The following is a 15,282-nucleotide window of genomic DNA, read 5'->3' as shown; positions in this document are numbered from 1 at the left end:
AAGCAAAAGAGTCTTTCACCAGAAATTATTAAATTTATCAAGAATTGTATGATGTGTGGGCCAGTATCTGAAAAGAAAAGGGTGAGCTCATTGCTAAGAATGAACAATTTGTTTCTTTTTTTAAATATATAAAAAGGGAGAATCAACTGATTTCTCTTGCATGATAATATTAGCTTGATATATTTTAAAGCAATATTATTATAATAACCCCTCACTCTCTGGCATGCATATGATGAAATGCTCACTATTGACCCCATTTCAATTTTTTAATTATGATTTTTTTATTTAAAATTTTAAATTATTTCTCTTAACAATACTTTATGTCTGAAATCTGTTAATTTTGGTTTGTTTGGGGGAAGGTTATATTCAGAAGAATCTTACCTCTACCCATCCCTCAAATGAAAAACAATTACAGATGGATTAGCAGTTTCAATATAAAAAATGAATCCATGCAAGTAGTTAAAGAAAATGTAGAGGAATAATTTTCTGATCTGAAGATAGAAAAGTTTTAAAGCATGCCATCAAAGGCAGAAACCATAAAGGAATGGTTACATAAAAACATATTCTTTCTGGAAATACTATAAGCAAAATTTAAAGGCAAATGGAAAACTAGAAATGCTACTTGCAATATATATTAAAGAGAAAAAGTGAATATACATAATATGTAATGAACTTTCATAATTCAATAAGAAAAATAATATCACTAATTATTTCTTAAAAGACCTACAAATTAAACAAACAGGAAATTTAAGGCTTTAGCAAATTTTTTTTTAGGAGAGAAAGAAGAAGAATGATAGTGATACTTATGGAGGATGCGGAAAATGGGAATTTTCGTACATTACTATTAAGAGTATAAATTGGAATTGGTACTTTTTGGCGGGGTGGGGAGAGTGAATCAGGCAATGTTTAGCAAAGTCTTCAAAAATTGCATGGACCCACCAATTCTGTTCTTGTTTTTAGTTGCCATTGAGTCAATTCCAACTCATGATGACCCTGTGTGGCACAAACAGTTAAGCGCCCAACTATTCACCAAAAAGTTGGTGGTTCAAACACACCCAGAGGTGCCTCAGAAGACAAGCCTGGCAATCTGCTTTCAAAAGGTCATAAACTTGAAAACCCTATGGAGCAGCTGTACCCTGCACACATGGGGATGCCAACAATTCTACTACTAGGAATATATCCCATAAATAGTCAAGGGTATTTACAGGGTTATTATTATTATTATTATTATTGTGCTGTTTGTAAGTATAAACAATGGCAGTCATTCTGAAAAAAATATCTATCTTCTGAGAGTTGTAACAAATGCACCAGCTCATCTTTCTGCTCTGGTAGCTATAGAGCTGTAAGAAGCCATAGACATGTCTATATGTTTTCCTAATTGTTCGCTATTATTACAGATACAGCATGTGTAAGGCAACATGGTAGAGGGGAAAGGGTCTTGGCCTAAGAGTCAGAATGCCTTAGTCCTGCTATGGACCGGCTGAGTTTAAGTACACGAATATAAGGCATTATTAAAATAATAATGTTAGAGCATAGAAAAGAAAGATCTGTGAGTCCCTTTACCCATCTTTGTGCATTTTTTTTTTCCAAAATTGATGTGGCACATAAAAAGTCCCAAATTAAATGGGGGAATACATTTTTATAATTTCACTGAAAGGAAATGTCACGTGGTAAAATTCGGACTACTTGATGTTGATAGAAAACAGTAAAATATTTTGCAAAGAACGTGCTTCCCAATTACTATTGCTTGAAATGTATTCAAAAGAAAATTCTGCTACTATAAGGATGGGCAGAGGATAATTGGGCTTGAATGTAACCTAGTATGTAGGTGTAGTGAAAAAGGCAGGGCTCAAGATCAGTGCTGTTCATTGGACCCTTCTGTGATGCTGGAAACATTCTATATCTGTACTCTCCAGTACAGCAACCACTAAACACAGGGGGCTATTGAGCACTTGAAATATGGCTTGCGTGACTCAGGAACTGGAGTTCTAATTTTATTTCATGTTAATTAATTTACATTTAAACAGTCACATGTGGTTTGTGCTATTAGTTTGGACATGATATCTCTACAATTAAACACAACGAATAAGGTCTTTTATTTAATGTGGGTCCATTTCAAGCATCTCTGATAATTAAGGTGACATAAGACAAAAAACCAAAAAACCCAAATCCATTGCCTTCGAGTCAATTCCAACTCATAGCAACCCTGTAGGACAGAGTAGAACTGCCCCGTAGGGTTTCCAAGGAGCAGCTGGTGGGTTCCAACTGCCAGCCCTTTTTTAGCAGCCATAGCTCTTAACCACCACACCACCAGAACAAGGCGATTATTTCTCTGGGAAATTTACTTCCATCTACAGAAATACTGATAAGGAAAATTCTTTGACCCAGGCAACTGTAAGTCTAAGATTTTCCAGGGAAAGCTTGATCTCAAATATTATACAGAATTATTCACTTAAAGTTCTCATATTCACTCATTTGCTCATTTACTTAAAACAAATATTGAATATATTTATGTCAGACACTGTGCTTGACATTGAAAAGATATTGACACAGTCCAGAGTCTGTAGGTTCAGGGCTTCCTTGGAATTTGCTTAAGAGTCATATGGTGCAGAGCAGACATTACAGAGGAGGGATGAGAAAATGCTGTGTAGAAAAGCAAACACCATGATTAAACCTTAAATAAAAAAAAATTTAGAAGGCATTAAACAGGAGACTGCAGAAAGAATAATCCAAAGAGAGAAGCGATGTGAAAAAAAACAGGGAGGGATGAGAATTAAAAATCTCTGCAAGTGTAAGTTGGTCATGAAGATATACAAGAATAGCACTCAGAAAAGTGTACAGGGACACCATGGTCATCATCTCCTTCATCATCATCATCATTACATCATCATTACATTACACCAAGCGTTTACTGATCCCTTGGCATTAGACCAAGCGCTTTTAATACATTATGTCATTTAACCCTTACCAAATCTATAAGGCAAACATGTTTCTCGCTTTATTGATGAGAAAAGAGGTTATTGGTAGTTCAGTGGTAGAATTCTCACCTTCTATGAGGGAAACTTGAGTTTGATTCTGGCCAAAACACCTGAAGCGCAGCCACCACCCTTCCCTCAGTGGAGACTTGTGTGTTGCTATGATGCTGAACAAGTGTCAGTGACCTTCCAGACTAAGACAGACTAGGAAGAAAAGCCTGGTGGTCTACATCAAAAATCAGTAGAGAAAAACCCTATGGATCACAACAGTCTCATCTACAACCAATCAGAGGGATGGTGAGCAGCGTTTTGTTATGTTGTATATGGGGTCGCCTCAAATCGGGATGGCTCAAGGGCAGCTAACAACAACATTGGTAAAGAAGCTACACTGCCAGTAAGTGGAGAGCTGGGGTGCCAGGCCAGAGCAGCCCCCTTAACCTTGCCGAGTATCCTCTGCTGAAGGTTCTTATGTGTTCTCCTGTGCAGTTTTAAACTACTTTGCCCTAGATACCCTGGGAAGCATATGCATTCAAGGAAGTTCATACTGACAGCAGCGTAGAAAATTAAACTAGCAAGAGGTCATGGATGGACAGAAATGAATGACGAGGTTAATGCAACAACCTAAAATTAAGGATGAGGGAGGTTCTGAGCTGAGCCAGTGAAACTAGAATTTGGTGAAAAAGGTGTAGACTTGAGAGGTGTATCAGTTGCCTATATTTACAATAAGTCAGATAGAGAACATCTGACATTTTTTTAAGCCTCCCTGGAAAGTACCAATTTTTGCATGCAGCACCAGAGCAAGGTTTTTGTGGCCACGGAAACTGAACATATCTTATAACATGTCGGTTTTCCTAACAAGACTGACCTGCACACATCATCCTGTTGGAAGCAAGTGCTATGACATCATCTATTTTCTTGAAATGTGTGGCACATTGCAGCATTGTTTGGGGATGTAATATAACTGAGGTGGGAACTTGATGAAATTTTCCTTTTCATTAAAATCTTAATATTCTTTGATACTGACAAATAGTGATTTTTTTTTTTCTTTCCAATATACAAGACTTTATGAAGTATGTAATCAGAGATCATTTAGAAAGGTCACAAAACAGTTCCCATGATCATTGTGGATGCAGTCTTCTACTGAATTTCTGATTCGGGTACTATCTCAATTTCCTAATGTAACAAAATACCACAATGTGGGTGGCTTTAAAGAACAGAAATCTATTGTCCCACAGTTCATTCTGGCGGCTAGAAGTTCGAATCAGGGTATTAGCTGTGTTGATGCCTTCTGAGGGCTCTGAGAGACACGACTATTCCATGCCTATCTCCTGGCTTCTGGTGGCTTCTGGCAATCTGCTGTCCTTGGTGTTCCTTGGCTGGCAGCCCTTCCGCCTCCATCGTCACATGTCCATTCTTCCTCTGTCTAAATCCCAGGGAGTGGGGATGAGGAAGGAGTAGCAGCCATTCAGGTGCTGTGCTAACCATGTAGGTCTTCACATGTTGGTTGGCAGTAGGAGAGCCAAACCTGCAGAGGGTAGGCCCAGGGGACACGTTCCTGGAGCCCATTATATGAGAGTTCCGTGAGTTCTCTGACATAGTAAGATAGAATATTTTCCAAGTGCCCGATACTATTCTAAGTTTTTTTTTAATTCATTTAATTTTAAATTAATCAATCCTCATTTAGAAAACAGTACCTAGGACATGAAAATCGCTGAATAAATGTGAGTAATTATTATCTCTGAGTTAATTTTCACAACAACCCCAGGAGCTCAGTACTTTTATCATCTGTATTTTACGGATGAAGAAAATTAACATCAGAGAGTTTAAGTAATCTCCCCAAGGCATACAGTTAATCAGAGGCAGAGCTACAGTTGGTGGAGCTTAACCATGACACTATCCTGCCTATTCTTAATATATGTAAAGTCTATTATATGTAAGGAAACCTTGGTGGCGTAGTGGTTAAGAGCTACGGCTGCTACCCAAAATGTCAGCAGTTCGAATCCACCAGGCCCTCCTTGGAAACCCTGTGGGGCAGTTCTGCCCTATCCTAGAGTCGCTATCAACTTGATGGTAATGGGTTTGGGGTTTTTTTTGTTTTGTTTTGTTTTTAATTATATGTAAGACAAAATTTATATAGTGTTTACAGAAGTGCCTGGCATATAGTAAACTCAAAAACATTAGCAATTGTTATGATGTAATACGAGTTAGAAGACTTTGAGGGTATTTATATGATTAAACATGACACTGCTCAAAAATAGTAACAAAATTTCTAAGGCGTCTTTGGATTTTTCTTATGTACAATTTGATTCATGTTTCATTTTTGAGCATGTTCCTTATAAGTTGGAGGAAATGTATTTCTTCCCAGATACTCTCAATCAGTTTGACTAGCAGAGCTGAAGATTTCTTTTCAAAGAATATGCGTCGTGGAGGAGTTCTGTGTATACATCTCCATAGTTCTGACCCCTAGACTGAGAGTGACTGCTGCTCCTGGTACTGAGAGTGAATGAAATCCCCTCCCATGCTTGGTATTTGAATAATATGCCAATTTGTTCATTGCCATCTTGCTAGGAATTAACTACTCTGACATTTTCATAACCTAAGAAATTTTCTTTTTTTTTTAAGGGTGCTAGTGAGAGGTTGGTAGCCAAGAGGGGGAAAGAGGCCGAGGCATAGCCTGAAGGGGACGGATGGTAACAGAGTCAAGGTCAAAGGGGGAAAGGGAGGCCTAGGCAGAACCAAACCAGACAGTAGAACAAAGTCAGGTGCAAACCTGCATTCTGATCTGTTTACCCTATTATGTGGGTTAGTTCAGAGGAGGTAAATTGTCATCCTTTGTACAGAAAGAAGTTTTTGGAAAACCAGTTGGTTTGAAATCTAACAAATAAAGTCAACAGATACAGAATTGAAGTACTTATGACCAACAAGCATGTGAAAATATGCTCAACATCATTAGTTATTAGGGAAATGCAAGTCAAAACCATAATGAGATACCACTTTACCCCCACTAGGATGGGTATGATCAGAAAAACAGTGAATAAGTGTTGGTGATGATGTGGAGAAACTGGAACCCTCATTTGCTGTTAGTGGGATTGTAAAATGGTGTAACCGCTGTGAAAAACAGTTTGGTGGTTCCTCAAAAAGTTACACATAGGCTTACCACATGACTTACCAGTTCTACTCCTAGGTATATACCCAGAAGACTTGAAAGGAGGGGCACAAACAAATACTTGTACACCAATGTTTAGTGCAGCACTATTTATAATAGCCAAAAAATGGAATCAACTCAAATGTCCATCAACAGATGAATGGATAAACAAAATGTGTTCTATACATGCAAGGACCTGTTGTTGTTAAGTGCCGAAGAGTCAATTCCAACTGATAGTGACTCTACGTACAACAGAACAAAACACTGCCTGGTCCTGCGCCATCCTCACAATTGTTATATCTGAGCCCCTTGTGGCAGCCACTGTGTCAATCCATCTCATTGAGGGTCTTCCTCTTTTTTGCTGACCCTCTGCTTTGCCAAGCATGATATCCTTCTCCAGGGACTGGTCCCTACCAATAACATGTCCAGAGTACGTGAGACACAGTCTCGCCATCCTCCTTTCTAAGGAGCATTCTGGCTGTACTTCTTCCAACATTCAACATTCTCTGCCAACACCATAATTCAAAGGCATCAATTCTTGGTCTTCCTTATTCACTGCCCAGCTTTCGCATGCATATGAGGCAATTGAAAATATCATGACTTGGGTCAGGGACACCTCAGTCCTCAAAGTAACATCTTTGCTTTTTTAACACTTTACAAAGGTGTTTTGCAGCAGATTTGCTCAGTATAATATGTTATTTGATTTATTGCCTGGAGCTTCTATGGGTATTGATTGTGGATCCAAGGAAATACTAGACAAATTTTATATGATCTGTGAAAGTGAAAACACAAGTATAAAAATGAAGATTCACAATGTAAAAAAAGTTATATTGGACAAAATTAAAATTGTGAGTTTCTGTACAGCAAAAATTACAGGTTAAATGATAATCAAGAAAAGTAATATAAGTAATAACTAACACAGGTAAGTAGTTGCTATAGGCATGGCATCAAAGATAGGTCTGATATATCAGTTAATCTTCATAACAGTCCTAGAAGGTAGACACTATGATTTTCCTGTTAAAGACAGCCCAGGGCCAGAGCCTGTGTACTTAACCACTACTCTGTGTTGACTCCCTATGTGGAGGCAAGGCATATGTTATTTACAGATAGTGTGCTTGTTATCCTTAATGTAGAAAAGGATATATGAAACATAATAGAAATAATTTATAAAACGTGCATGTCTGACATTCATATGTGAGATAAACTTAATATGTAAAGATCTTGTATAAATGTATAGAAAAATACTAAGAGGTAAAATGGGGAAGCTACATAGGTAGTTCACATCCAAGTGAAAGTAACAGTGTATAAAACATATTAAACTTCACTTTTAATCAAATAACTTTAAAACAACACTATGATGTCTATAAGGAATCCTGGTGGTGCAGTGGTTAAAGCACTCAGCTGCTAACTGAAAGATCGGCAATTGGAACCCACCAGCCGATCCATGGAAGAAAGATGTGACAGTCTGCTCCCATAAAGATTTGCAGCTTTGGAAACCCTATGGGGCAGTTCTACTCTGTCCTGTAGGGTCACTGTGAGTCAGAATTAACTCAACGACAGTGGGTTTGGTTTATTTTTTAAGCAAATGTTTTTTAGATATTTTGTTGTTGGGTTGTTTTGCTTTATTTTAATAATGGTAATATTAGTGAAGTTGGAAGCCATTCTCGTTTTATATTTTTGCTAGTACCAGTTGCCATTGAGTCTGTTCTGATTCATGGTGACCCCACATGTGTCAGAGTAGAACTGCACTCCATAGGGTTTTCAGAGGCTGATTTTTATGGGTAGAAGCATAACTTAACACAACTATTCTGGAAAGCAATTTGGCAATATCAGTATGTTTTATTGATTTTGAAAATATTCACACCCTTTGATAATAATTTCATTTTTGGAATCACCTAAAGAAATAATCTGAAATGGATACAAAGATTTATGTACAGAGACCTTTTTTATAACATTATTTGTAACAGTGAAAAATTGGGAACAACCAAATGTCTTGTTGTTGTTACTAGGTGCTCTGCAGTTGGTTCTGACACATAGCGACCCTATGTACAAAACACTGCCCAGCCCTCTGCCATCCTCACGATCGTTACGTTTGAGCCCATTGTTGCAGCTACTGTGTCAATCCATCTTGTTGAAGGTCTTCCTCTTTTTCGCTGTCTCCTGTACCAAGCATGATATCCTTCTCCAGGGACTGATCCCTCCTGATAACATATACAAAGTATGTGAGACAAAGTCTTGTCTTTCTTGTTTCTAAGGAGCATTCTGGCTGTACTTCTTCCAAGACAGATTTGTTTGCTCATTTGGCAGTCTGTGGTATATTCAGTATTCTTTCCCAACACCATAACTCAAAGGCATCAATTATACGTCATCTTTCTTATTCATTGTCCGACTTTCGCATGTATATGAGGTGATTGAAAACACCATGGCTTGGGTCATGTGTACCTTAGTCTTCAAGGTGACATCTTTGCTTTTTAATACTTCAAAGTGTTTATAAAATACTGGTAGGAGTGGGAATTTCTACAGATTTTCTGGAAAGCAGCTTGGTAATATTTTTAATTGACAAAATATTCATGACCATTAACCTAGTAATTCCATTTTTAAGAATGACTAAAATGAAAATACTTTTACACAAAAAATTACTAGCAAGGATATTCACCACAGTATTATTTAAAATAATAACATTTTAAAAACAACCTAAACGTCCAAAGAAAAAAAAAAAACGTCCAAAGAAAGAAGTGGTTAATTAAGTTATGGTGCATCCATATGATGGAAGCTGTTTAAAATGTTTTATAAAAATGTTTACTGAGAGAATTTGCAGCTTATAAGATACCATCTACCATATAATCTAGATATTGAAAAAAAAAGGCAGAGAAAGATATAGAGAAGGAAGTAAGCTAAAATGCTGGTAATAATTATCTACAAGTGCTAAATTAAGTTTTCTATTTTTTACTTTCCTGTGTTTTCTAAATTTTCTGCACTGGATATGTAGTATATTAAGTAGCTGGTGTATTAAACTGCCAGCCTTTTACTTTTCAGCTAAGCTCTTAATCACTGTGCCACCAGGGCTCCAATGATATAAATTATGTTACAAAGGCAAATTTTTTAAATGAATGCTCAATGTGAATTCAACTCTGTAAAATATGTATAGAAAAATCACACACACACACACACACACAAACACACACAAATAAAAACAGCATTAACAAGAATGTTAATAGTATGATTTTTATTTTCTTTTGTACATTTTTTGGAATTTTTCTAAAGCAATTAAGGCAAAAATTATTCTGATAAAAGGGGGGGGAGAGTAGCAAAGCCCCCTCTTTAATCTGTGGAATGGAATATAAGAGAACAAAAGGGAATTATAATAGACTGCTGTTGCAGGGCCCAGAAATACTACTCAAGCCAACCTAAAAAGGAGGAATCAGTTTATGTAAATAAAGAGCCCAGGTGCCATTGACTTCAGACTGAAGCTTCAATTGCTTCTAGAGTTAGATCCAGAGAGATCCAAAGGACATCCTTGTATATAGGCTGTGTTCATCTGTGGTTAACTATATTCGCAGTGACTTGTACTCAAACAGCATAACCAGATCTTTTGTCTCTCACTAGCTTTTGGACAGGAACTTTGCAAGTGGCTGGTAGAAAGGCTACCAGAAGCCTCAAAATCACATGCCACCAGCTTCATATCCCGAACAGGGAATTTTTCATAATAATTCTTACAAAATCCCAGCAGATAAGTGGCAAAGCCTGGCTTGGCTTGTGTACACAGCCCTGAACCACCACCATGGCCAAGGATATGGGGGAATTCTGGGCCCCCAGACCTGGTTCAATTTTCCATCTCCTGTGTCTAAAGGGAAACGGGCAGCCCATAGCAATCACATGGAGTAGATTACAAGAGAGGTTACAAGGAGAAGGAACAAAGGGAATATTGGAAAGACAGTAACAACAGATGTCAATGACAAAAACTCATAGGGAAAATATTTTACAAACATTATCTCCTTCAATTCTCATGTAATTACATGAGGAAAATTATTATGCCCACTTTTCAAATAGGAAACTGATGGTAAGAAAAACTTGATTTTCTCAAGAATATGCAGATAGTGTGCACGGCAGTAAGGATATTTTAACTAAGGTATATCTGACTCCTTTTGGACTCCCTGGGTGGTGCAAATGGTTAACATGCTCAGCTGCAAATGAAAAGGTAGGAGGATTGAGTCCACCCAGAGGCACTTTGGAAGAATGGTCTTCCAAAAAAATCAACCACTGAAAACCCTGTGCAACACAGCTCTACTCTGATACACATGAGGTCACCGTGAGTTGAGATCAACTCAACAGTAACTGGTTAATGTCTGACTCCACAGAAAACCTCCTCTCCAAAATGTTTTGTCTTTCTTAAGTTCTTATGGCTGCTTTGTCTGCAGTCGAAGGGTCGGAGAAAGACATTCCGTGTTTCTGTGTGAGAAATAGCAAAGAGGCCACCAAAAGTTTTAATACCTTCCACATTAAACATTTAGGTATCTGATTGCCTATGTCTCCCTTGAGAACACTGTTGAGAAGAACTAATGAAGAGAATAATATGTCAGAATATGTGCCTTATGTAAAATGTTGAATATTTTCCATACCTTAAAATCTGATATAGGATTCAAATGTTATTAAAAGGGTTTCACACTCAAACTTGTCATCTTTTTTGAAGGAGATTGGGCGCATTCCGTATTTGACATTTGAAGAGTATTTCCAACAGCATACTAGGCATTCTCAAAGACATGAAAGTAAATACAGTCTAAATTAGGACACAGAGAAAAAACAGGAGATGGGAAATTCAAGGTGGAGAGAGACGTAAGTGGCAACTAGGAATAATGGTCTTTGTAGGCCTGGCAGTTCCCCAACCAAAGCAGGCAGTCTTAAAGGAACCTAAGGTTATTTATACCTGCTGAGGATTTGCTCTACCTAGTGATTAAACCTCCAGGACACACTGCATAAATTTAGTTTAGTGGCGCTTTAAGACCTCAAGGTTTGTGTTTCCTTAACCTTCTTGTTTCCTGTCCTTGGTTCTGCATGAAAAAACTCATCTCCTCACAGTTCCAAGAAATAATTCCAAAAATAAATATAGGCATTTGATTTAACCAGGACATTATGTCCCCAGTTCTCTTTCCAAAGCCTACAGGACGGACAAGTTGCTCTTGAAATCAGTCCACAAGCACACCATTTGCTCCCCAGCTGAGTGACTGCTGGAAAACTGCACATAGCAGATAACGCACATGGAGGGACTGCTGAATGAGTAATTTGTAGTAAAAGTGCTAACAAAGCCTTGGGATTCATTTAGCACAGTTCATTTAGTTCTTCATTTAGAAGAGCTAAAATTCCATACATTTGGTAATGTAAGTGAAATTGCTTTGAACTTTAAGCTTTAAAGCAGTGCACAATTACTGGGGACTTTGATGTAAGAATGGTCAGCCTGTACCCTGGTCAGGCTGGAACTAGTTTCCTCTAGAGCTAGAGCCAGAGAAGGTGAGAAGAATGGCCTATGTCTCCTTGTGCCCTTCTTGACAAAAACTTAGGAAGCATGGTAAAGTAGGAAGAGTACAGACCTTGGACTCAGTTTTGGGTTCAGGTATAATTTCCATGCAGTAACTGTCTATCTCTGAGGCCTCACAGAACCCATATGTCCTCATTTGGATAACTCATTATTAGCTGGGACTTCCTAGTCCATTGGGGATTCAGATAAAGATGAACCAATTTGAAAGTCTAAACCCTTCCTAAAACCTCTGGGAATTCTTGGGGGTTACTGAAGGATTCTATGGGTAAAATATTGATTGACACAGAAAGCATAAAAGAAGATGGAAGGAGTACACAGTCAATGTACCAAAAAGAATTGGTGGACATTCAGCCATTTCAGGAGGTAGCATATGATCAAGAACCAATGATATTGAAATAAGAAGTCCAAGCTACACTGAAGGTATTGGCAAAAAACAAAGCTCCTGGAATTGATGGAATACTAATTGAGATGTTTTGACAAACAGATGCAGTGCTGGAAGCACTCACTCATCTATGCCTAGAAATTTGGAAGACAGCTACCTGGCCAACTGACTGAAAGAGATTCATATTTGTGCCCATTCCAAAAAAGGGTGATCCAACAGAATATGGAAATTATCAAACAGTATCCTTGATATCACACACAAGTAAAATTTTGCTGAAGATAATTCAAAAATGGTTGCAGCAGTACATCAACAGGGAACTTCCAGAAATTCCAGCCGGATTCAGAAGAGGACCTGGAATGAGGGATACCATTTCTGGTATCAGATGGATCTTGACTAAAGCAAAGATGTTTACCTGTGTTTTGTTGACTATCCAGAAGCATTTGACTGTGTGGATCATGACAACTTATGGATAACATTGTAAAGAATGAAATTCCAGATCACTTACCCGTACTTATGTGGAAGCCATACATAAAACAAGAGGCAGTCATGCAGACAGAACAAGGGGATACTGCATGGTTTAAAATCAAGAAAGGTGTGCACCTTTCACTATACTTATTCGATCTGTATGCTGAGCACATAATCCAAGAAGCTGGACTGCATGAAGAAGAATGCAGCATCAACAACCTATGATTTGCAGATGACACAGCGTTGTTTGCGGAAAGTGAAGAGGAATTGAAGCACTAACTAATGAAGATCAAAAATTACAGCCTTCAGTATGGATTACACCTCAACATAAAGAAAACAAAAATCTTCACAGGTGGACCAATAAGCAACATCATTAAAAATGGAGAAAATATTGAAGCTATCAAGAATTTCATTTCACTGGGCTTCACAATCAATACCCGTGGAAGCATCAGTCAAGACATCTAAAGACGTATTGCATTGGGCAATTGTACTTCAAAAGACTTCTTTAAAGTGTTAAAAATCAAAGATGTCACTTTTAGAACTAAAATGTGCCTGAGCTAAGTCTTGGTATTTTCAATTACCTCATATGCATGTGGAAGAAAGACAGTGGATAAAGAAAAGTAAAGAAGCATCAATGCCTTTGGATTATGGTGTTGGAGAAGAATATTGAATATACCACGGACTACCAGAAGAATGAACAAATCTGTCTTGGAAAAAGTACAGTCAGAAATCCCCTTAGAAGCGAGGATGATAGATATGATATAATAGGTATGATAGATGTCTCACATACTTTAGACATATTGTCAGGAAGGACAAGTCCCTGGAGAAGGACATCATGCTTGGTAAAGTAGAAGATCAGTGAAAAAAAAGGAAGACTCTGAACAAGATGGATTGACACAGTGAGCTTAAACATAACAATGATTGTGAGGATGGCACAGGACCAGGAAGTGTTTCATCCCATTGTAAGTCGGAACCAACTCACTGGCACCTAACATAAACAACAACAGCTGTCCCTTGATCTGTTAGTCCTCTGGCTCCAATATCTACATATATCGTGATCCCTTTTCTCCCTTTACCAGACTGAGAGTGAAACCCAGCACCCTTGCAATGTCCTCCAAAGAATCCACTCACATTGGTGTGTCCAGTAATGTTTCTGTTGGTGTGGGATTAGCAAGAACTGGTGGGGCTGGGGAGCATGCAGCATCTTTCCTCTCTCTAGCTCCCACTATCTTAATTCTCGTGTTTTAGCCCTTCACTCGTGTCTCCAGATTACTTCTTAGGAACTACAAATATTTTCCCTCTTATCATGCAAAGAAATTTAGCTGTCTTCTGTTTTGTTCCCAACTTTCGAACTCAGAGCATCAAGATACTGGCCTCCTTGGAAGACAGGTCATCATTATAAATAGAAAAAAAGTTTTCCATTACCTTTAAAAAATACAGTAGTAATAATGATACCTACCTTACCACTTTCCAAGATTTGTATGAAGTTTAGGCAAAAGGTGTGTAAAATACTTAACACAGTGTATGGCATATAGCAAGTGGGTAACGACAATGGTGAAGAAGAAGGTGACAATGATGATGATTCTGTATTGGGTAGCCTGTGTTTGCAGTGACCATAATTCGCCAGGTAGCGCTTACCACAATTATAATGAATTATTTTTTGATTATGTTTTAATGTCTCTATTGCCCTCTGCTAAGACTGTAAGTTCCCTGAAGGTAGAAATTATTTCTGTCTTTTTTACCATTGTGTCACCAATACCTCTTACAGAGTCTAGCCCACATATTTATTGCTTTAATGAGTAACTGATTGAATAAATGGACAGATAGTAGGTGTGGAGGAATTTTTGTTTAGATTTAGTAACTTTATAGAGGAAAGAAGTGAACAGGGTAGGTGAGGGATGGTAAAGGTACTTAAAATATACTTGGAATGCCGTGAGTTCTCTCAGACCTTGGGAAAAAACAGCCGAGCTTCGGTTTCTTAATTATCTCCTGTTTCCATGCATTTTCAGCCATCCCTACCAGATAAGTCTCCTCCCTGTATGTTTTAGGTTCATCAGCCTCCCTGAAGCTGAAAAGAAGGGAAGAGAATATTTGTTTTGCCTGCCAAATATTCTCATTGTCACACTAACATAAATTATGATTATTAGATTTTCAGACGTCCAAGAAAATCCATCTTACCTGTAATGTATTTGTCTTCTAATGTTTTTTCATGGCATGACATTTAGCTTTTTAGCTAATTATCCAACTTTAATTGTATAGTATTAGTTGAGCATAGTCTTATTGACTATGCAAAGACATTTTACTCTGTGGATCATAACAAATTATGGATAACGTTGGAAAGAATGGGTATCCCGGAGCCCTTAATTGTACTCAACTCATGCAGAACCTGTACTTAGACCAAGAGGCAGTCATTCGAACAGAACAAAGGGATACCGTTGGTGTAAAATCAGGAAAGGTGTGTGCCAGGGTTGTACCCTTTCACCATTACTAGTTCAATCTATATGCTGAGCAAATAATCCAAGAAGCTGGACTATATGAAGAAGAACATGGCATCTAGGATTGGTGGGAGACTCATTAACAATCTGAAATATGCAGATAACCCAACCTTGCTTGCTGAAAGAGAAGAGGACTTGAAGCATTTACTAATGAAGATCAAAGACTACAGCCTTCAGTATGGTTTACACCTCAACATAAAGGAAAAAAAAATCCTCACAACTGGACCAATAAGCAACATGATGATAAATGAAGAAAAGATTGAAGTTTCAAGGATTTCACTTTACTT

The 15,282-nt window shown here is 37.8% G+C and overlaps 1 protein-coding gene across 8 annotated transcripts in view; it reads left to right on the top strand.

Moving 5' to 3' along the window:
• Positions 1 to 15,282, top strand: part of DTNA (dystrobrevin alpha) — a 450,980-nt gene that overhangs the window by 225,832 nt on the left and 209,866 nt on the right. The gene's annotated exons all lie outside the window — the stretch shown is intronic.

The sequence above is a fragment of the Loxodonta africana genome, chromosome 11 (assembly GCF_030014295.1).
Source record: "Loxodonta africana isolate mLoxAfr1 chromosome 11, mLoxAfr1.hap2, whole genome shotgun sequence".
NCBI lineage: Eukaryota > Metazoa > Chordata > Mammalia > Proboscidea > Elephantidae > Loxodonta > Loxodonta africana.
Note: the sequence above shows the minus strand (reverse complement) of the source record. Positions and strands in the feature narration are given on the sequence as shown.